Source organism: Amblyomma maculatum, chromosome 5 (assembly GCF_055883805.1).
Source record: "Amblyomma maculatum isolate TAMU_Amacu chromosome 5, ASM5588380v1, whole genome shotgun sequence".
NCBI classification, from domain to species: Eukaryota; Metazoa; Arthropoda; class Arachnida; order Ixodida; family Ixodidae; genus Amblyomma; species Amblyomma maculatum.
Genome location: NC_139348.1, coordinates 44,191,350 through 44,215,349, shown reverse-complemented (window position 1 = coordinate 44,215,349; position 24,000 = coordinate 44,191,350). Strand labels below are relative to the sequence as shown.

General features: G+C 46.6%; 1 pseudogene; it reads left to right on the top strand.

Moving 5' to 3' along the window:
* The window catches only part of LOC146188206 (putative sodium-dependent multivitamin transporter), a 60,739-nt pseudogene extending 37,880 nt beyond the window's left edge, over positions 1-22,859 (top strand).
* Positions 22,860-24,000: the final 1,141 nt, after the last annotated feature.

Here is a 24,000-nt window from a genome sequence, read left to right as displayed (position 1 = left end):
CCATCAGGGAGCCGGTGCACAACTGTTACCACTTCTTTTTTATATCTCAATGTAAGTATTTCAAAATCATCACAAGTTTTTGAAAACTCCGGAACAATTTTATAATCATACGCGGCATCAACATACATGGCAATACCACCACCGCGTTGACCAGACCGATTAACAAAACAATTTCTATACCCATCTAAGGAAAGCATATTACATTGCTCATAATATCAGGTTTTCGTAAACAATATTAATTTAAACTTGAAAATGAACTCATTCAGAAAGCTTGCTATGCACTCATCCTTATTACAAGCAGAACGCGTGCTAACGTGTAAAACAGCGTTTTCTGTGGGCTTCCCAACCTGTATGGTTCGTGATAGCGCATTTTCGATAGATGCGGTATCTCTGCTTTGCACTGAAGGAGGCCTAGCAGATCAGTTCAAGTTCGTTTTCGTTCTTTATCTGCACAGCATTAATGCCGTCTGGCTGCTTAGCGAAGATTGTTTCATTGATCGACCAGACGGACTTCCATTGATGCTCTCTTTTCCTTTTGCTAGCCAGGCCAAGCAGACGTTTCACAGCAGGGCAAAGGTGTTCATTAACACATATAGAGTCCGTGCTTTCGAATCCTAGATCAGTGTTAGTGCGGCGCATTTTCTTCGCTTTTATGAGCGTCACATCTCACTTTGCTCGTGACTAAAACTGAACAAGAATATTTGGCGTTTTTCCTGCTCGGGTGGGTAAACAAGGGCAGTTCTTTATGTCAGATCCTATAATAGGCTCATTGATAGCCTTTCCAAGCTCTTAAACTATATACAGAACACTTTCATCCTCTTTCTGCTCTACACCCTGGATTTCGATGTTCGCGTTTCGCGAGTGCACCTATAAGTGAATAAGGCGTTTCTGCAATTCTTCAGTGTTCCTCCATAGTGTCTCATACCTGGAACGAAGTTTTTCATTCTCTTCCTCTACATTGTTTTTTTTTTTGTTTTCAGCTCTTCGAGTGTCTCGTTCGCATATTCAAGAGCTTTGTTTGTTTCGACCTGCTCAGAACGTATTTACCGAATTTAATTTCTCCGCTCAACTGACTCCTTCATCGTCTTCATTTCTTGCCGGAGCTCCTCTTTCAGCTTAAGAAACTCTGCTCGCATATCATACTTCAACTTAGACAGGTCCTTCGACATCTTTGAACAATAAAAGATTTCAACTTGGCATACAGACTACGTGAAGAAATTTAAACCAACAGCAATAAGCTGTAAGCAGTAACCTGCCGTAAGGCAGCGAAAGCGAAAAAAAAGCGAATACCACGAAGACAAAGCACGAGAAAATGTTGAGGCTTTCCGTAGTCGCCTCCAATGGAGAAGTCTGTTATTACCGTGTTTGAGAACGTGCCTCTAGCAGAAAACACGCCGCTATCATCTGATTCGAAACGTCACACAAGCATGCTGTGAGAGCAATGACACACCAATTATCATTGAGATTTAAGTCACTTTTTTCACTTACTACACCAGGGACCCCCGCCTCTCCCCCATGCTATTTCTTGTTTGTCTCTCCTGTTTTCTCCACTAGCGACAAAAATATTTTACATACACCTGTTTTGAAATATGAATCATATATTTAGGTTTGATTCATATCATTTTCATTTTTTTTTCATTCCCGAATCAGAACCGGAAAGGAGGACCCTGCTTTAGTGGCTCCCCGTTCGACTCGCTTTGCATGTTATGGTTATGACTGTGCGATCTTTGTAATGTTTTGCCTGCTGTGTGCGCCAGCTGTGTTGAGCAACGGGGTGACGAATGTCGACTAAAACGGTATATAAAAAATGAGAAAGTCAACTCTGCAGCTGGCAGCTGGGGGTAGCAGAGTTTAGTAGCTGCTGCCGCTGTGCTGCTATCAGATGTGGACTAGACTGAGTGAGCAAACATTTATTGTTTGAGCAGAGCTCCAGTCGTCTATTCCAGCTCTAAACGTCGCCAATGACTCCTACCGTAGGCGTGGGCACTTTGGACTACGTCATTTTTGTCGCCTTGACGCTTTTGAGCTTGGGTGAGTAGCCGATGCGCCTCAAATGTAGAAGCTGCCAGGTAAGAAGGCAGACCAAATGTTCCGAAGATGGGCAGGATATTACGCGCGTGTTAACAAAAAGGACGACATTTTACTTTCAAAAACATAGTGACTACTCAGACTAGCAATCTGTGCCTGGTGATTACTCACTCAAACGTTCTCGTCCTGAAAGCGCGTTACCGGCCTTGGCTGTTACTAGCAACGAAAAGATGAATGTGAAAAAGACCACATCTTGGCGAAAATGTAAAAAACAACGCAAATTTGTCTACGGGAAAGGGAAAACGCAAAATTTGTCACAATTTCTACGTATACACTGCAACCGCGCCGCAAGGAAATCGAGGAAGGTGAGGGAGAAAGTGGAGAGAGATAAAGAGCGTAGTGGATGGTTAAGGAGTAATTTCGACTACAGGCGGATATTTAACGTGCACAAACATCGCACAGCGCACGGACGCCTCACCATTCCACCTCTATCGGAGCGCAGCCGCCGGCAGTCGGGCTCAAAATCTGGTCCACAGGCACAATAGTCGGGCGTAAGCACTGCGTCCCCACAGCGGGGCAACACTCAAGCGAGTATCCGGATTCGTACGTGACCCCGGCGGTGTGTTACCACGGAGGCGAAGCGCTAAATCGTCCGTGTGGTGTGCGATATATGTGCACTTTGAAAAATGTTCCAGTTATAAGTGAAACTTCTTTTTAAGTTCCAATTATAACTGGTACCTGTGAGGAACCAGATTAAGAGTATATATATATATATATATATATATATATATATATATATATATATATATATATATATATTTACTTCACGACTGCCAGAACCGAGACCCCCGTAGGCTACAAGCAGATAAATGAAGGAGAAATGTCTTGAAGTCTTGAAGCCATAGGTAGCGTAAGAGGGTTCTAGCACAGCTTTCGCCCTCGCTCTCGATCGCGTTGTACGTGACGCTGGTGAGGGCGGCGCTGGTGAACACTCTCAAGGTTCGTATATAGAAAACATTAATACCCAAGGAAGTAGCAGGTGGGAACGCGGCCGATGTAGCTCAGTTGGAAGAGCATCGGACGCGATATTCGGAGGTCGTGGGTTCGGTCCCCACCATCGGCACGTTGTTTTCCCTTCTACTTTGTGTTTATCTCTCTCTCTCTTTCTCTCTCTTTCTCTCTCTCTCTCTATATATATATGGGGGGAAATGAAGGTGCTCGTTATAATAAATGAAGGAGAGAAGCCAACAGTCGGCGAGGCCAAGGAAAGCGTAGGGGATGTTACTTTGTCTTTTTTTTAATATTTGCTTGGATAATCACAGAAATTAGTAATGTAATCTTGTTTAGGGGAAAGATAATTAAACACAAAGTAGCAGAAAAAACAACGTGCCGATGGTGGGATCCGAACCCACGACCTCCGAATATCGCGTCCGGCGCTCTTCCAACTGAGCTACATCGGCCGCTGTCCCCCCTGCTACTTGCTTGGGTATTTATGTTGTCTGATATACGAACCTCGAGAGTGTTCACCAGCGCCACCCTCAACCATAGCGGCGGACGTAGAACGTCCTTTGTTACCGCCTGCGTCACGTAGAACGTGATCAAGAGCGAGGGCGAAAGCTGTGCTAGAACCCTCTTACGCTGCCTATGGCTTCAAGGCTGCCAGAACCGAGACCCCCGTAAGCTACAGCAGATCAATTAAGGGGAAATGAGGGCGCTCGTTATAATACATGAAGGAGAGAAGCCAACAGTCGGCGAGGCCAAGGAAAGCGTAGAGGATGTTACTATGTCTTTTTTTTAATATTTGCTTGGATAATCACAGCAATTAGTAATGTAATCTTGTTTAGGGGAAAGATAATTAAACACAAAGTAGCAGAAAAAACAACGTGCCGATGGTGGGATCCGAACCCACAACCTCCGAATATCGCGTCCGGTGCTCTCTCAACTGAGCTAAATCGGCTGCTATCCCCCCTGCTACTTGCTTGCGTATTTATGTTGTCTGTATACGAACCTTGAGAGTGTTCACCAGCGCCACCCTCAACCATAGCGGCCGACGTAGAACGTCCTTTGTTACCGCCTGCGTCACGTAGAACGTGATCAAGAGCGAGGGCGAAAGCTGTGCTAGAACCCTCTTACGCTACCTATGGCTTCAAGGCTGCCAGAACTGAGACCCCCGTAAGCTACAAGAAGATCAATTAAGGGGAAATGAGGGTGCTCGTTATAATACATGAAGGAGAGAAGCCAACAGTCGGCGAGGCCAAGGAAAGCGTAGGGGATGTTACTTTGTCTTTTTTTTAATATTTGCTTCGATAATCACAGGAATTAGTAATGTAATCTTGTTTAGGGGAAATATAATTAAACACAAAGTAGCAGAAAAAACAACGTGCCGATGGTGGGATCCGAACCCACGACCTCCAAATATCGCGTCCGGTGCTCTTCCAACTGAGCTACATCGGCCGCTGTCCCCGCTGCTACTTGCTTGGGTATTTATGTTGTCTGTATACGAACCTTGAGAGTGTTCACCAGCGCCACCCTCAACCATAGCGGCCGACGTAGAACGTCCTTTGTTACCGCCTGCGTCACGTAGAACGTGATCAAGAGCGAGGGCGAAAGCTGTGCTAGAACCCTCTTACGCTACCTATGGCTTCAATGCTGCCAGAACCGAGACCCCCGTAAGCTACAAGCAGATCAATTAAGGGGAAATGAGGGTGCTCGTTATAATACATGAAGGAGAGAAGCCAACAGTCGGCGAGGCCAAGGAAAGCGTAGGGGATGTTACTTTGTCTTTTTTTTAATATTTGCTCGGATAATCACAGAAATTAGTAATGTAATCTTGTTTAGGGGAAATATAATTAAACACAAAGTAGCAGAAAAAACGACGTGCCGATGGTGGGATCCGAACCCACGACCTCCGAATATCGCGTCCGGTGCTCTTCCAACTGAGCTACATCGGCCGCTGTCCCCCCTGCTACTTGCTTGGGTATTTATGTTGTCTGTATACGAACCTTGAGAGTGTTCACCAGCGCCACCCTCAACCATAGCGGCGGATGTAGAACGTCCTTTGTTACTGCCTGCATCACGTAGAACGTGATCAAGAGCGAGGGCGAAAGCTGTGCTAGAACCCTCTTACGCTAGCTATGGCTTCAAGCCTGCCAGAACCGAGACCCCCGTAAGCTACAAGCAGATCAATTAAGGGGAAATGAGGGTGCTCGTTATAATACATGAAGGAGAGAAGCCAACAGTTGGCGAGGCCAAGGAAAGCGTAGGGGATGTTACTTTGTCTTTTTTTTTTAATATTTGCTTGGATAATCACAGAAATTAGTAATGTAATCTTGTTTAGGGGAAATATAATTAAACACAAAGTAGCAGAAAAAACGACGTGCCGATGGTGGGATCCGAACCCACGACCTCCGAATATCGCGTCCGGTGCTCTTCCAACTGAGCTACATCGGCCGCTGTCCCCCCTGCTACTTGCTTGGGTATTTATGTTGTCTGTATACGAACCTTGAGAGTGTTCACCAGCGCCACCCTCAACCATAGCGGCGGACGTAGAACGTCCTTTGTTACCGCCTGCGTCACGTAGAACGTGATCAAGAGCGAGGGCGAAAGCTGTGCTAGAACCCTCTTACGCTGCCTATGGCTTCAAGGCTGCCAGAACCGAGACCCCCGTAAGCTACAAGCAGATCAATTAAGGGGAAATGAGGGTGCTCGTTATAATACATGAAGGAGAGAAGCCAACAGTCGGCGAGGCCAAGGAAAGCGTAGGGGATGTTACTATGTCTTTTTTTTTAATATTAGCTTGGATAATCACAGCAATTAGTAATGTAATCTTGTTTAGGGGAAAGATAATTAAACACAAAGTAGCAGAAAAAACAACGTGCCGATGGTGGGATCCGAACCCACGACCTCCGAATATCGCGTCCGGTGCTCTCTCAACTGAGCTAAATCGGCTGCTATCCCCCCTGCTACTTGCTTGCGTATTTATGTTGTCTGTATACGAACCTTGAGAGTGTTCACCAGCGCCACCCTCAACCATAGCGGCCGACGTAGAACGTCCTTTGTTACCGCCTGCGTCACGTAGAACGTGATCAAGAGCGAGGGCGAAAGCTGTGCTAGAAGCCTCTTACGCTACCTATGGCTTCAAGGCTGCCAGAACTGAGACCCCCGTAAGCTACAAGAAGATCAATTAAGGGGAAATGAGGGTGCTCGTTATAATACATGAAGGAGAGAAGCCAACAGTCGGCGAGGCCAAGGAAAACGTAGGGGATGTTACTTTGTCTTTTTTTTAATATTTGCTTGGATAATCACAGAAATTAGTAATGTAATCTTGTTTAGGGGAAATATAATTAAACACAAAGTAGCAGAAAAAACAACGTGCCGATGGTGGGATCCGAACCCACGACCTCCGAATATCGCGTCCGGTGCTCTTCCAACTGAGCTACATCGGCCGCTGTCCCCCCTGCTACTTGCTTGGGTATTTATGTTGTCTGTATACGAACCTCGAGAGTGTTCACCAGCGCCACCCTCAACCATAGCGGCGGACGTAGAACGTCCTTTGTTACCGCCTGCGTCACGTGGAACGTGATCAAGAGCGAGGGCGAAAGCTGTGCTAGAACCCTCTTACGCTACCTATGGCTTCAAGGCTGCCAGAACCGAGACCCCCGTAAGCTACAAGCAGATCAATTAAGGGGAAATGAGGGTGCTCGTTATAATACATGAAGGAGAGAAGCCAACAGTCGGCGAGGCCAAGGAAAGCGTAGGGGATGTTACTTTGTCTTTTTTTTTTAATATTTGCTTTGATAATCACAGAAATTAGTAATGTAATCTTGTTTAGGGGAAATATAATTAAACACAAAGTAGCAGAAAAAACAACGTGCCGATGGTGGGATCCGAACCCACGACCTCCGAATATCGCGTCCGGTGCTCTTCCAACTGAGCTACATCGGCCGCTGTCCCCCCTGCTACTTGCTTGGGTATTTATGTTGTCTGTATACGAACCTTGAGAGTGTTCACCAGCGCCACCCTCAACCATAGCGGCGGACGTAGAACGTCCTTTGTTACCGCCTGCGTCACGTAGAACGTGATCAAGAGCGAGGGCGAAAGCTGTGCTAGAACCCTCTTACGCTACCTATGGCTTCAAGGCTGCCAGAACCGAGACCCCCGTAAGCTACAAGCAGATCAATTAAGGGGAAATGAGGGTGCTCGTTATAATACATGAAGGAGAGAAGCCAACAGTCGGCGAGGCCAAGGAAAGCGTAGGGGATGTTACTTTGTCTTTTTTTTAATATTTGCTTCGATAATCACAGGAATTAGTAATGTAATCTTGTTTAGGGGAAATATAATTAAACACAAAGTAGCAGAAAAAACAACGTGCCGATGGTGGGATCCGAACACACGACCTCCAAATATCGCGTCCGGTGCTCTTCCAACTGAGCTACATCGGCCGCTGTCCCCCCTGCTACTTGCTTGGGTATTTATGTTGTCTGTATACGAACCTTGAGAGTGTTCACCAGCGCCACCCTCAACCATAGCGGCGGACGTAGAACGTCCTTTGTTACCGCCTGCGTCACGTAGAACGTGATCAAGAGCGAGGGCGAAAGCTGTGCTAGAACCCTCTTACGCTACCTATGGCTTCAAGGCTGCCAGAACCGAGACCCCCGTAAGCTACAAGCAGATCAATTAAGGGGAAATGAGGGTGCTCGTTATAATACATGAAGGAGAGAAGCCAACAGTCGGCGAGGCCAAGGAAAGCGTAGGGGATGTTACTTTGTCTTTTTTTTAATATTTGCTTGGATAATCACAGAAATTAGTAATGTAATCTTGTTTAGGGGAAATATAATTAAACACAAAGTAGCAGAAAAAACAACGTGCCGATGGTGGGATCCGAACCCACGACCTCCGAATATCGCGTCCGGTGCTCTTCCAACTGAGCTACATCGGCCGCTGTCCCCCCTGCTACTTGCTTGGGTATTTATATTGTCTGTATACGAACCTTGAGAGTGTTCACCAGCGCCACCCTCAACCATAGCGGCGGACGTAGAACGTCCTTTGTTACCGCCTGCGTCACGTAGAACGTGATCAAGAGCGAGGGCGAAAGCTGTGCTAGATCCCTCTTACGCTACCTATGGCTTCAAGGCTGCCACAACCGAGACCCCCGTAAGCTACAAGCAGATCAATTAAGGGGAAATGAGGGTGCTCGTTATAATACATGAAGGAGAGAAGCCAACAGTCAGCGAGGCCAAGGAAAGCGTAGGGGATGTTACTTTGTCTTTTTTTTAATATTTGCTTGGATAATCACAGAAATTAGTAATGTAATCTTGTTTAGGGGAAAGATAATTAAACACAAAGTAGCAGAAAAAACAACGTGCCGATGGTGGGATCCGAACCCACGATACAGACAACATAAATACCCAAGCAAGTAGCAGGGGGACAGCGGCCGATGTAGCTCAGTTGGAAGAGCACCGGACGCGATATTCGGAGGTCGTGGGTTCGGATCCTACCATCGGCACGTAGTTTTTTCTGCTACTTCGTGTTTAATTATCTTTCCCCTAAACAAGATTACATTACTAATTTCTGTGATTATCCAAGCAAATATTAAAAAAAAGACAAAGTAACATCCCCTACGCTTTCCTTGGCCTCGCCGACTGTTGGCTTCTCTCCTTCACACACACACACACACACACACACACACACACACACACACACACACACACATATATATACATGCGAGAACATTTAACGTACTTGGCCGCTTAAAAATTATAGAGCGAAGGGTACGCTTCATTTAAAGAAACATTTTATTAGACTCGACGTTTCGACCAGAAGCTGGCCTTCATCAGGAGTGTGAATGCACGCAATGGGAGTAGGTTTTATATGCAAAGAGTGGAAAGAGAGACAGGTGCGCAGAGTACAATGGCATTGTAGTGATGGGTGGGGTAAAAAGCAGGTGCAGGCGGGGAGTGGAAGAAAGTGCAGGTGGGAAAAAAAAAGACGGCACATGGAAGGAAGCACAGAATACAGTAATAGGTATGACCCCAGGCGACAAGAGCAGGAATTGTGTGACCTTCATTGTGTGTATGGTGGGGGAGGCTGACATTCCGTTTGGGCCACCTGCAGTAAGCTTGACTTGGCCATTTTGGGTGTGTTTGAGGAAGGAATTTACGGGGTAACTGAACTTTGAAGTGGAGAAAGAATACCAGGGCTCTCATGAATACCGGCATGCAGGGCATTAAATTTAAATATAAAGTACGATTCTCGCTGTGAGGGAAAAACATCTGGATTTGTACATAAACGCTGTACAGCGGGACATCCTTCGCGCTTTCGAGACCTACAGGCCCGGACCCTCTAACATTTCAAAAAAAGAACGTAACGCCTTAACATCCCTTAGGCAGCGAACGGAAATCGTCATCAAACCTGCCGATAAAGGAGGGGGTATAGTAATTTTAAACAAAGACGATTACATTAACGAGGGATATCGCCAACTCAACAACTCAAATTTTTATGAATTACTCCCATCAGATCCCACTGCCGAACACCAGGAAATTATAACACAAACTCTAAAGCAACTCACCGAGAAAGGGGAAATACTACCACGAGTAAGAAAGGCACTAGAGGCAATAGATCCGTCCCCAGGGCGTTTCTACATGCTCCCGAAAGTGCGCAAAGAAAATCATCCCGGTCGACCAATCGTATCCGGCATTGGCACCCTCACAGAACCAATATCTCTCCGTGGCCTAGTGGTTAGAGCGCCCGTCTCGGCTGCGGGAGGTGGTCAGTTCGAAACCCACCGCCGGACACCCACCGGTAAAAATGGGTACAAGCGTCCCCCGGCCTGGTGCTCGGCTTTTACAGGGGTGTGCGTTTGGGAGAAGCTCCGTAAACCCCGCTGCGCGCCCCTCCTCCGCAGTGGGCCCAAACCCAGTTTCGAACCTCGCAGCCTGCAAAGGTGGTTCTGTTTGTCTTGCAAAGGTACTTCCTTTGACCCTCACCTGAAGTGCTCCCTTAGAGCCTCAGCTGCAGCAGTCCTTAAAAAAAAAAAAAAAACGAAAAAAAAGGGCCACATAATGGGCTGTTGCCGCGCAAGGCGGACTTATTGTTGTCCGATGGCGGAACGAATCACTGCCACATCGGCGCAACTATTTGGGCCGTGACCCCTTTTCCCAAGCATTTCACCCCAGAAGAGCCGAGCACCAGGCCGGGGGATAGCTTGTACCCATTTTATAACCGGTGGGTACCCGGCGGCACCAGGGATCGAACCCGGTACCTCCCGAATGCGAGGCGGATGCTCTACCACAAGGCCACCGCTTTTTGTATTTTGAGTGTATTTGAGTTGCTTTAGAGTTTGTGTTATAATTTCCTGGTGTTCGGCAGTGGGATCTGATGGGAGTAATTCATAAAAATTTGAGTTGTTGAGTTGGCGATATCCCTCGTTAATGTAATCGTCTTTGTTTAAAATTACTATACCCCCTCCTTTATCGGCAGGTTTGATGACGATTTCCGTTCGCTGCCTAAGGGATGTTAAGGCGTTACGTTCTTTTTTTTGAAATGTTAGAGGGTCCGGGCCTGTAGGTCTCGAAAGCGCGAAGGATGTCCCGCTGTACAGCTTTTATGTACAAACCATGACAGGACGATTAGGCCATTTATCACCCGCTGTAACACGTTTAAACATTCCTTCTTTCCGTCCATCATAGAAGTCTGGAATAATCTGCCACTCGACATTGTCTCCTCCACATCTGCAAATGAATTCATCACCAAGGTGGAAATATTTATTGCCCAGCAAACTGCAACAATGTGAGCAGAGGCATTTATGCGGATTGCCCTAGCAAATCACGGAGTGCTTTGAGTGTATTTCATGTGCATATATTGTCGGTACTAAAATGTTCCTTGTTGTCCAATGTTCCTTGTTATTCCTTTGTTTTGTTTTTTTTGTCTTATAGGATATATTGTACACTGTCTGTGAAATTGTGACTTTTTTTGCCCACTCCTGTATGAGCCTGTCAAAAGGCTTACAGTATAAATAAATAATATTAATAAATAATAATATCTAACTACATCGATTCCCTCATCAAACATATCCCTCCCAAACATACATCTGACATACGCGACACTAATCACTTCCTGAAAGAGTTATCTAAATTTACTTTCCCCAAAGGAGCCCTTTTAGTGACCCTTGACGTGGTGTCCCTTTACACGAACATTCCGCACGAGGACGGGATCCAAGCTCTGATCACATCATATGAAAAACACAAAGCCCCAAACTCCCCTATTCTAACCGCCATCGCATCACTCGCTAATCTGGTTCTAAAACTCAATTCCTTCGAATTCAACAACTCGTATTACCTACAAATCAGTGGTACAGCCATGGGAACGAAAATGGCGCCAAACTATGCTAACATATTCGTGGATCACATTGAATCTGACTTCCTACGCTCGTATCCAAAAAAAAACAGCTTTTTATAAACGCTTCCTAGACGATATATTTATCATATGGACAGAAAACGAGCATGAACTCATCCAATTCATTACCTCATTTAACAACATACATCCCAACATCTCATTCACACATACCTACTCCTCCACTCAAATTAACTTCCTGGACGTATTAATTCAATTTGAAGACGGGGCACTAATCACCAATGTCTACAGAAAACCCACGGACAGACAACAATACCTTCATTTTAAAAGCTGACACCCGCGCCACTGCAAAACATCAATTCCATACTCTCAGGCAATAAGATTCAAACGAATCTGCTCACGCTCAAAAGATTTCGAGGAAAATCCCAACCGTATGCGGGAGGTTCTGAAACACCAGCACTATCCGCCAACTATTATTGATGATGCCATCCAAAAAGCGGGATTAATTGATCGCAATGAAACATTTAGGGAAGACCGGCCGGCAGCACAAAATGAACACCGCTCTAACCTGGTCTTAACTTTCGCAAACAACCTTCCGAACATCAACAAAATACTAAAAAAACACTTTAACATCATCGAACAAAGTGATCGCCTCTCCATAATTTTTTTTGTGGTTCCGCGGGTTACATACAGACGACCAAAAAATTTACAAAATTATGTAGTACACTCTACTATCGATAAAACAGATATTGTGGGTTTTATGCCGTGCGGAAAAAATAGGTGTCAAGTTTGCAAACACATGCAAACAACGACCACGGCACAGAGCACACACTCTGATTTTAAACACTCCATCCGCGGAAATTTGAATTGTGACTCCAGGAACGTGGTATATATGCTCGAGTGTGGCGAGTGTCAAATGCAATACATAGGGCAGACCGAGAACCCCTTCCGAATTCGTTTCAACAACCATCGCGCACACAGCAAATCTCTCCCCCACCTTCCCCTGTCCAAACACCTGCAACAGAAAAGTCACAAATTCGACAAACTTAAAGTTTTCCTGCTCCAGAGCGGCTTCCATAGCAAACCGCGAACGGGAACAGCGAGAATCGTACTTTATATTTAAATTTAATGCCCTGCATGCCGGTATTAATGAGAGCCCTGGTATTCTTTCTACACTTCAAAGTTCAGTTACCCCGTAAATTCCTTCCTCAAACACACCCAAAATGGCCAAGTCAAGCTTACTGCAGGTGGCCCAAACGGAATGTCAGCCTCCCCCACCATACACACAATGAAGGTCACACAATTCCTGCTCTTGTCGCCTGGGGTCATACCTATTACTGTATTCTGTGCTTCCTTCCATGTGCCGTCTTTTTTTTTCCCACCTGCACTTTCTTCCACCCCCCGCCTGCACCTGCTTTTTACCCCACCGATCACTACAATGCCATTGTACTCTGCGCACCTGTCTCTCTTTCCACTCTTTGCATATAAAACCTACTCCCATTGCGTGCATTCACACTCCTGATGAAGGCCAGCTTCTGGTCGAAACGTCGAGTCTAATAAAATGTTTCTTTAAATGAAGCGTACCCTTCGCTCTATATATATACATATATATAGATATAGATATATATTGCTACGTGCTTAGTACGCAGAGGGGGTTTATTTACAGAGGGATTGATGGAAATAGGACCGCGACTACAAACGTCCTTCTGACCCTGGTTAATCTTCTTCCTCTACCGATCATCCGACGGTTCTTCTTCTTCCGCCGATGCGCTATGGTGCATGGCATTTCCCTCCTCGCAGACGAAGCCTGTAGGGCGAGTCAAATAGATCATCTGGAATGAAACCGCTTGAGGCAGGCGACATGCACCACCTGAGACTGGTGTGATCGTCGACCACTTGCAGTTAGGCGTGCTATAACGTAGTTCATGTCACTGATGCACTCTAACACTACAGTCTAGTCTAGCGGGACAGCAGTTTCTGATACAGTCCACGCTTACGTAGAGGTGTCCATAACGTCACAATGACACCAGGAACATAAGAAACCTGTTGGTGTCGCGCGTCGTAGCGGTTCTTAGAACGCTCTTGCGAGCTTCTTCAGCTGCGAGCTGCGAGCTTCTTCAGCTCTGAAGAGCATGGTAGCATCTTCATGTATGAAAAATGGCAGTATGGCAGTGTTAGATGGGAAATAAATAACAGTAATATGCGTTGTGGGGCTAGTTGGTTCATACTCAGATAGGTTTTATGCGCACAAAAAGACGACACAAAATACAAGGGAGACAGGACGGAGCGCAACTTTCAACTGTTTTATTCCGGAAATGTACACGACATTTATACCAAAAAAATTATCATTGCATAATCATCAGTGCCACGTGCGAGCCCAGGAAAAGCACAAAGGAGGGCACAGGTCACTCACCTCTTATCTAATTTATCTAAAAAGACAAATTCTTTATCATACATTGTCACAGATGGTGCGCTTATACATAAACTTCCGCTTTTTCTAATATGGTAGGCCTCAGCCAATTCTCGCGCAAGCGTGTCAGTGCTCCTGCACAAGATGCCGGTGCCTTGTAGCGTTGCATCACACAGTTTTCCTGCTTTCTGTTTTTGGTCGTTATTTTTTCCACACTCACTGATGTGCGCCGGCAGGTGCAAACCGGTACCGTTCCTCAAAGACAAATTGTGCTCCCTTAACCGGTCATTAACACATCGGCCCGACTGCCCAATGTACACCTTCCCACACTTCAACGGAATCCTGTACACCACCCCTTTTTCACACTTCACAAACTTATTAACATGTTTGATTTTGCAGTCTGAGTTACGGCTATCATCTTGCGAAACCAGACGACACAAAGAAGAGAGTTTCCTTGGGGCCGAAAAAACCACGGGTACCTTAAACTTGTTAGCCACGCGTTTGAGGTTATGAGCCACTTTATGCTGATATGGAATGACTACCGGTTTCACTTTCCTCTGTGCAACTGCAATCGTTGTCTGGTTCTTATTTCTTTCTTGTTTAATCTCCTTGAGAAGAGCTTCAGCCACTGAACTCACTATTATCTGGGGAAAGCCTGCCTGTTTCAGCTTCGCGATCTGACCGTGGAAGCTTTCCTGCGCCATGTGACAACAGGACTTCCTTAGGGATGACTCAAGGCACATCAAAGCGATAGCACGTTTAATCGTTTTTGATTGCTTAGAATCAAAAGGCAACAGTTTCTTTTGTGCACGTGGTTGGTACTTCCAGCAAAAGCATCCGTCCTTAAGGGTTATATTCAAGTCTAAAAATTGCAAACGGCTGTCATTGGCGAGTTCACAAGTAAAATTCAATCCTTTGGAGAGTCGTCTAAAATTAGAAAGAACGTCCTCCACGATTTGTGGATAAGTTAAAGATGAGTGTTTCTTCAAAACAATGAAAAAATCGTCTACATACCTAAAAATCTTTAGAGTGCTACCGTTTTCAAGCGCCTCGGCCAATGATCTGTCCACACCTGCTAGAAAAATGTTGCAAAGCACAGGTGCCACGCACGACCCGATACAGATCCCATTTCTTTGTACATAATCATACCCTTTAAAAGAAACAGTGGTGGAACTAAGGTAATACTCCAGGAGTACAAGGAAGTTGTCAACCGACATACCAGCGCTGTTTTGAAAAGACACCACTCCGTTCATTTCTATGCACAACCTGACGGCATCCAACAGCTCTCTGCGCAATAGAATAGAACAGGTCAACAACATCTATAGAAAAGATGTGTCCTGCAGAGTTTGTTTCGTGCAAAAATTCAACAACCTCAAGACTATTCTTAATGGCAAACGGATCGTCTACTACCAGTCTGTTAAGTTCCTTCAGCAGGAACCGGCTAAGTATGTTCTGCCAGGCACCCCTTTCGCTCCGTTCCGTTTAGGTGCATAGTTAGCGAAAGGGGTGCCTGGCAGAACATACTTAGCCGGTTCCTGCTGAAGGAACTTAACAGACTGGTAGTAGACGATCCGTTTGCCATTAAGAATAGTCTTGAGGTTGTTGAATTTTTGCACGAAACAAACTCTGCAGGACACATCTTTTCTATAGATGTTGTTGACCTGTTCTATTCTATTGCGCAGAGAGAGCTGTTGGATGCCGTCAGGTTGTGCATAGAAATGAACGGAGTGGTGTCTTTTCAAAACAGCGCTGGTATGTCGGTTGACAACTTCCTTGTACTCCTGGAGTATTACCTTAGTTCCACCACTGTTTCTTTTAAAGGGTATGATTATGTACAAAAAAATGGGATCTTTATCGGGTCGTGCGTGGCACCTGTGCTTTGCAACATTTTTCTAGCAGGTGTGGACAGATCATTGGCCGAGGCGCTTGAAAACGGTAGCACTGTAAAGATTTTTAGGTATGTAGACGATTTTTTCATTGTTTTGAAGAAACACTCATCTTTAACCTATCCACAAATCGTGGAGGACGTTCTTTCTAATTTTAGACGACTCTCCAAAGGATTGAATTTTACTTGTGAACTCGCCAATGACAGCCGTTTGCAATTTTTGGACTTGAATATAACCCTTAAGGATGGATGCTTGTGCTGGAAGTACCAACCACGTGCACAAAAGAAAGTGTTGCCTTTTGATTCTAAGCAATCAAAAACGATTAAACGTGCTATCGCTTTGATGTGCCTTGAGTCATCCCTAAGGAAGTCCTGTTGTCACATGGCGCAGGAAAGCTTCCACGGTCAGATCGCGAAGCTGAAACAGGCAGGCTTTCCCCAGATAATAGTGAGTTCAGTGGCTGAAGCTCTTCTCAAGGAGATTAAACAAGAAAGAAATAAGAACCAGACAACGATTGCAGTTGCACAGAGGAAAGTGAAACCGGTAGTCATTCCATATCAGCATAAAGTGGCTCATAACCTCAAACGCGTGGCTAACAAGTTTAAGGTACCCGTGGTTTTTTCGGCCCCAAGGAAACTCTCTTCTTTGTGTCGTCTGGTTTCGCAAGATGATAGCCGTAACTCAGACTGCAAAATCAAACATGTTAATAAGTTTGTGAAGTGTGAAAAAGGGGTGGTGTACAGGATTCCGTTGAAGTGTGGGAAGGTGTACATTGGGCAGTCGGGCCGATGTGTTAATGACCGGTTAAGGGAGCACAATTTGTCTTTGAGGAACGGTACCGGTTTGCACCTGCCGGCGCACATCAGTGAGTGTGGAAAAGATAACGACCAAAAACAGAAAGCAGGAAAACTGTGTGATGCAACGCTACAAGGCACCGGCATCTTGTGCAGGAGCACTGACACGCTTGCGCGAGAATTGGCTGAGGCCTACCATATTAGAAAAAGCGGAAGTTCATGTATAAGCGCACCATCTGTGACAATGTATGATAAAGAATTTGTCTTTTTAGATAAATTAGATAAGAGGTGAGTGACCTGTGCCCTCCTTTGTGCTTTTCCTGGGCTCGCACGTGGCACTGATGATTATGCAATGATAATTTTTTTGGTATAAATGTCGCGTACATTTCCGGAATAAAACAGTTGAAAGTTGCGCTCCGTCCTGTCTCCCTTGTATTTTGTGTCGTCTTTTTGTGCGCATAAAACCTATCTGGGAAATAAATAAACTTTGACTGACTTTGGTGTCGAAGCCACATCGAGGCGAGCGAGCATAGAGAAGGTAGAAGGGGCCTGTTGTCTCATGTTGCGCTGTGTTGTATGCATGAGTAATGAACGGTAGAACGCCATCCCAGCCCTTATGATAAGCAGCGACGTACATAGCCAACATGGTGGTAAGCGTCCGATTAGTGCGCTCTACCACACCGTTGGTTTGGGGATCGATGATATGGTGTGGAGTGGCGAAAACTGCAGGCGCTGAGGCGAAGAAGTTCTTCGATAATGTCCGCTGTGAATTGACGTCCACGGTGACTAATGATGACTGCAGGAGGGCCGTGCCGAAGAATGACGAATCGAAGTAAGAAATGAGATACTTCAGACGCAGTAGCGGATGGTATCGCGGCTGTCTCACAATAGCGGGTTAAATAATCTACGCACGCAAGAATCCATTGGTTGCAAAGTTCCAAGAAGGTCAATGCCAACGTGCTCAAATTGGGCTGTTGGAGGTGTGACTGGTCGCAGTTAGCCAGGTAGACTTGAAGTCGGCAGCTTAAAACGCTGGCATTGCACACAGCTGGCTACATATCGCTCGATTGTTGAACGCATTTTCGGCCAGTAAAACCGCTGCTATGTACGGTGGAGTGTTCGGGCCACTCCTAAGTGACCAGACGTGGCGTCATCATGCATCATTTCTAAAACTGTGATGCATAGGCTTTCCGGAACGACACAAGCATGTGTGCTCCCCAGAGGCGAAATTCTTTTTGTAAAGCACTACTTCGCGAATGCTAAATGTGTTCTTCATGGGATCGTTGGCAGAATCAGAGAGGCTAATATTCGGTCTTTGTGTTGCTCGGTTGTTAAAACTCGGAGATCCGGGGGAGGTTTGCGAAAGTGGAGCCAAATATTTATCGAAGTTGTCTGCTTCGTCATCAGTCGTTTGAAGCGGCAAACGCGAAAGACAATCAGTATCTGAGTGTTTATTGCCGTTTTTATGCACCACAGTAAAATTAAACTCTTGTAGGTGCAAAGCCCATCGAGCGAGCCGCCCACATGGGTCACGAAGACTAACGAGCCAGCAAAGTGAGTGGTGGTCGGTCACGACGGTGAAAGTATTCCCGTACAGACAGGAGCGGAAGCGCTTTATAGCGAAAACAATGGCGAGACATTCTTGCTCAGTAACTGTGTAATTTCTTTCGCTCTTACTCAACGAGCGGCTGGCATATTCTATGATGTGCTGATCACGGCCATGGCGTTATATAAGTACAGCGCCGATATCGATACCACTTGCGTCAGTGTGTACTTCAACTGGCGCTGATGGGCAGAAGTGGCGTAGGATGAGGCCCGAGGTCAAAAGAAATTTGAGATGACGGAAAGCTGCGTCACATCCGCTGGTCCAATTGAATGGTGCGACTTTATGCAGCAGACACGTCAGCTGGTAAGCGATATCTGCAAACATTGGCATAAAGCGCCGAAAGTACGAGCATAGACCTAAAGGTTCTGCAGCTCTTTTACTGATTGGGGCACCTTAAAACATTTGACAGCTTCAATTTTCTTTGGATCTAGTCGAGAACCTTCTTTGCCAACTAAGTGACCAAAAACAATTGTTTCGCGATCCCCAAAATGACACTTCTTTGAATAAGGTATAAGTCCAGATCGTTCCATGCAATCAAGCACGATATCCAGACAATTGTTGTGCTCACGAAATGTTTTGCCAAAAATTACAACGTCGTCCAAATAGCATAAACAAATTTGCCACTTTAGTCCACGCAGGACTGTATCCATAAACCACTCGAATGTGGCAGGCGCATTACATGATCCAAAAGGCATAACATTGAATTCATGGAGACCGTCTGGTGTTACGAATGCCGTTTTTTCTTTATCTGCATTGTGCATTGGAATTTGCCAGTAGCCTTATCTCAAGTCAATAGAAGAAAAGTATGTAGCTGAGGGCAGACAGTCTATTGCGTCATCTATACGTGGAAGTGGGTAGACATCTTTCTTCGTTAATGTATTTAAGCGATGGTAGTCAGCACAAAACCTCCATGTGCCATCTTTCTTCCTAACAAGGATGACTGGAGCTGCCCAAGAACTAGAAGATTCTCGAATAATTCCGCGCTTTAGCATCTCTAGAACTTGATAATCGATTACCTTACGTTCAGCTGCTGAGACTCGATAGGGCTTCTGGCGTATCGGAGGTGCGGACCCGGTGTTGATCGTTTGATGAATACGACTGGTAGGCAGCGGTGTTGAGTCGGCCTTGACACAGTCGAACACTGTCAAGTGTTTCAGGAGCAGGTCCTTTAGAATGCGATGATCAGATGTTGAAAGAAACTTGTTAATAATTGCCTGAACTTCGGTATCCAAAACTGGTTGCACGTGCTGCTCTGTGACAGAGCTGCTTAACGCCGCGACGGAACCTGAGACGCCTTCCTCGAAAAGGGCGAGTTTTAGGCCTCGAGGAAACACAGCTGTCTCTTCATAGTGGCTGACTGTCCACAGCTCATTGCGGCCTCTAGTCACGGGAACGACGCAACGAGGCACGAGGATTTTGTTCTTAGAGCAGGTGAGTGTTGGTCCTACTACAGCTTCAAACGATTCAGGTTGATTGCGGATAGAGAAAATCAGCACGAATGATGCTGATAAAGCTGGTACAATTGTGCCTTCTTCCACCGCAAATGCTCCAAACTCAAGTGTCGAATCACCCACAAGAGCCGAAAGTAGGGAAGAATTCAAATTAATCTTTCCCGTACGACAGTCTAAAGTTGCGCCACAATCTTTCAGAAAATCAATCCCCAGAATCACATCATGCCTTGACCGAGGCAGCACTGCGAATTCTGTTCTAAACTTTAGACCACCAATGGCAATATCTGAAGCACACACACCAACTGGAACCAAAGGTTCACCACCGACACCACGGAATAAAAGTGCGCAGTCACCACTAAACATTACTTTCCTAAATAAACGGTTCTTAAAACTCAAACTGATAACAGATACTGTAGCTCCTCCAGTCTCCATAAGAGCCATTGTTCTCACACCATTAATAAACACTTCCAATTTGTTCTTTAGCATAAACACGGGTAGAGGTATGGACGTCACTGACTCGTCGGCGACCTCACCTCTATTGGCCGCGCCTCCTAGTTTCCCGGAGGCGGAGGGGAAAAACGATGTCGCGGGGAAGGTGACCGCTGCTGGGGCTGGAGTGGCGGCGTCACACTGCGATCAGATGTAGGTGATGAACCTCGCAAATGGGTCGAATGGTATGTGTCCCAAGCGGACATAGTCGGAGATCGCTGCTGTTAGTTGTGCAGTCGACCGCGAATGTTCGCCGGGGGTCGATAGTCTTGAGCAGGGAAGCGGCGGCGGCAATATCTAGCGATGTGCCCTGCAATGCCACACCTGTAACACACAGGTTGAGGGCGCCAGCGATCAGCATAAGAGTCCTGACTAACAAAGTCGCGACGTTGGTTGTAGCTAGGCTCTCGCTGCTGACGGATCACGTCTCTAGGATAGGCGGATCTCCTTCGCGTCGGCTGATGGACGTAACTTTGGGCAGAGTTGTTACGATCGTCCATATCCGAAGCGCCTCTAGGCTGTACCCACGGAGTGGAAATGGTGGCGACATCTGCCTGCGGTGCACTACTGTGCCGCAGATATTCTTCACGGCAGATGGTATCCCTGGGCCTGGACAGTTCCTCACGCACAATTTCCCGTATCATATCAGCCATTGGAAGTGTAGAACATGCTTAAACACTGGCTACAGAGCTTACATTGGCCAGTCTTCCGAATTTAGGGGCGATTCGACGCTGCTTGAGAGCTTCAAATGTTGTGCAGTGTTTTATAACGTCGGCGGTGGTGTTCAGGCTTTCTTTGCTAATCAGGAAATTGTAAACATCTTCCGCTATTCCTTTTAAGGTGTGGTCGACTTTATCTTCTTAGTGCATGCTGGAATTCACAAGCTTGCATAGCTTTAAAATAGCCTCGATGTATGCAGTGCAAGTTTCTCCGAGTACTTGCTCCCGGTGAAGCAATGTCTGTCCCGCACGTTTCTTCTTGGCAGGTTCGTGCCCAAAATTTTTCATTGTCTCACTTGTAAATGTAGCCCAGGTAGTTAGGCAATCTTCATGTTGTCGAACCAGTCGAAGGCAGTTGCAGCAAGGAAGAACACCACATTAGCCAGTTTAGTAGCCGCGTTCCAGTGATTGTATTTGCTCGCCCTTTCGTAGTGATTGAGTCAATCGTCAATGTCTTCCTCAGGTTTTCCAAAAAGGTTCGGGGCTCTCGGTAGTGTGGCCAGTTGCTCGCCTTCGATGGTCCCTGTTGCACGCTACTGCCGCCTTCACTCATGTGCAATGGCACCGGTGGCAAGCCAGCGAGTCTACGGCTCCTTCGATGGATGGAAGGCTCCGTGGTCGATACCCCAAGCACCTCTCACCACAACTGTTACGTACTTAGTACGCACAGGGGGGTTTATTTACAGAGGGATTGATGGAAGTAAGACAGCGACTACAAACATCCTTCTGACCCTCGTTTTTCTTCCTCTACCGATCGTCCGACGGTTCATCTTCTTCTGCCGATGTGCTATGATGCGTGACGATAGATATAGAACAAGCAGAGATACGGCCGTTTTTTCGAACGCCCTACTTTATTCTGTCTTCATCGTCTTCTCCTGCTTCGCTCCTGGACTCTTCGCTTCGTTCGTCGCCTATTGCACCACATTAGGCCACGACTGCGTTCGTCATTAAATGTAGAACCACCACATCGCTGACGTCGCATCTGTTGCACATGGCGTTCTTTTTTTTTTCTGGCTGTCCTCCTGCGGAGCCATGATGATATTTGCACCGATAATCTTTGCTTATTGTCTGGTTCAGCGAGCGGCGCGTTGCTCTCTTTGCGGGACTCTTTGGGTAGTTGCCTCTTGGGCGTTCCGCCAAGGTATTGATGATAGTCATGCCCTCAAAAGTTTTTCCGACGCCAGTTACTTGCTGTTGACTTGCTTTGCTTGCGCGGTATCCTATGGTTCTCCTTGATCTAGAACTGCTCTCGTGAGGCAACCACAGTGGTGACGGAAATGGAAGAGGTGACACCGCAATGCTTGTTGCTGCTGCCACAGTTTCCACTGCTTCCACCGGAAGCACCTTGCTGCCAGCCTCAGTGCGAATGCAGAGATCGACTGCACCAACGAAAACGGCGCTTCCCGCAAACCTTGCAGTGGAGACGAGGCCAATTGACTCAGAGGGACCGGTGCATGACGTTGGAGCAATGGCGCTTGCTGAGCACCGGTACCAATCAATGCGGTCAACTCCCCAATGCCGTCAACATGCACCGGAAGGAAAGGAAAAGGATGGTTCCGAAAATTTATGCATAGGCGGGCAGCATGCTGGGGTGCTGCGGATGTCCCGGCGGCAGCAAGAACTCCGTGCCGACAGGCGGTGTCATGCAAGGCGACCGCCCAGTGGACAAAGGTGGACAGGCTGTCGGTGTCCAGTGTGGTCATAATGAATGCGTGGGTGGCGAAGGCGGTTGACGATGTACTGCTTAGCAGCTGACGCGGGCCACTCCATATTGCAGGTCTGAAGAAGACGGACCTTGTCGTTAATGTATAAGGCGAATCATCGTGAATTTGACGTCGTACGCACTGGCCAAGGGTGTAAAGGCAGCAAGGAGGGCAGCGGTCCAGGCCGACCAAGTGGTGCAGAGGCGCCCTTCGTATAGGTGCCAGGCGTGCGCGGCACCATGGAGATGGTCTTCCGCGACGGCGAGCAAGGGGGCGGGAGACCAGGAGGAACGCCGGGCGGCAGCGTCGATAAGTTGAACCCCACGCTTCGGCGACATCAGAAAAACCACGGAACTCCAGAAGCGGTACCGGCGGTAATGGCCATACAGTGGGCAGCAAGGCACGACCAAGTGCTGCAGTGAAAGAGGCGGATAACTCCCGGAGGTTGGAGAGGGCTTCGGGAAGGAGGGCCAGGGCCGAATCCACCGAGGAGGCATGGACGCCGTTCTCGGACGGAATAGAAGTCCCAGGCGCCGAGTGAGCCGGCCATGTGACTGGCCGACCGCTTCTAAGGAGGAGGTCCGGGTCTGGCCTCACGTTAGTCGACTGTGCCTTTGTAAAGGAGAACAAGCAGAGACACGGCCGCTCTTTCGAACGCCCTGCTTTATTCTGTCTTCATCCTCTTCCCCTGCGAGGGTAGCGAGGGTGATTGGTTTTAATGAGAAAGACGTGCCTGTAGTGAAGGGCTACGGAATATTTCTGACCATAAAGTGGTGGAATTATTCCATAGCCCTCCATAATAGTACCACTTTCATCTTTCACAACCACCTTCCTCGTCTTATGGTGCTATAGCTGTTCACAGAAAACAATGTGACTAATACTGCGCTTTCCTTTACTACAACTCGATATGGTGTATATTCTCCCTCTGACGGCAGTTTTGAGGCATCCACCGAGATGTGAGATAGTTTTGCGCCTTTGCAATTTGGCGCCAAGAAACCAACGCGGAGTGAAGGCACAGACACTCATACGCTGTTACAAGGGTAAGCAATATTAATATAAACAGCGCGAACACGAAGACAAGGGACAAGAAACAAGAAAGCCACAGTACATGCGCTGACTCACAACTAAGCCTAAGCCGTTTACTCCAAGGCCCAGAAAAACAAACACGAAGAAAACGAAACAGTCACGTGAAACAACCCCTGGGTTCACCTGCTGCATAAAAAATTACTTTAAAAAATCACTTAAAAAAGATGAGGCATAAAAAATTACTTTAAAAAATCACTTAAAAAAGACACCTCTTCTTTTTTAAGTGATTTTTTAAAGTAATTTTTTATGCAGCAGGTGAACCCAGGGGTTGTTTCACGTGACTGTTTCGTTTTCTTCGCGTTTGTTTTTCTGGGCCTTGGAGTAAACGGCTTACACTGTAAAAACAAAAACACCTTATTAGGTGTTTTCGCATGTCTATAACTAACACCCATGCACCTTTGAAAAAGAGTTGCTTCAGAGTGCCAGTACACCCTCAAAGATGGTGCTTCGGTTGGTCATAACACCCTTCTATGGGGC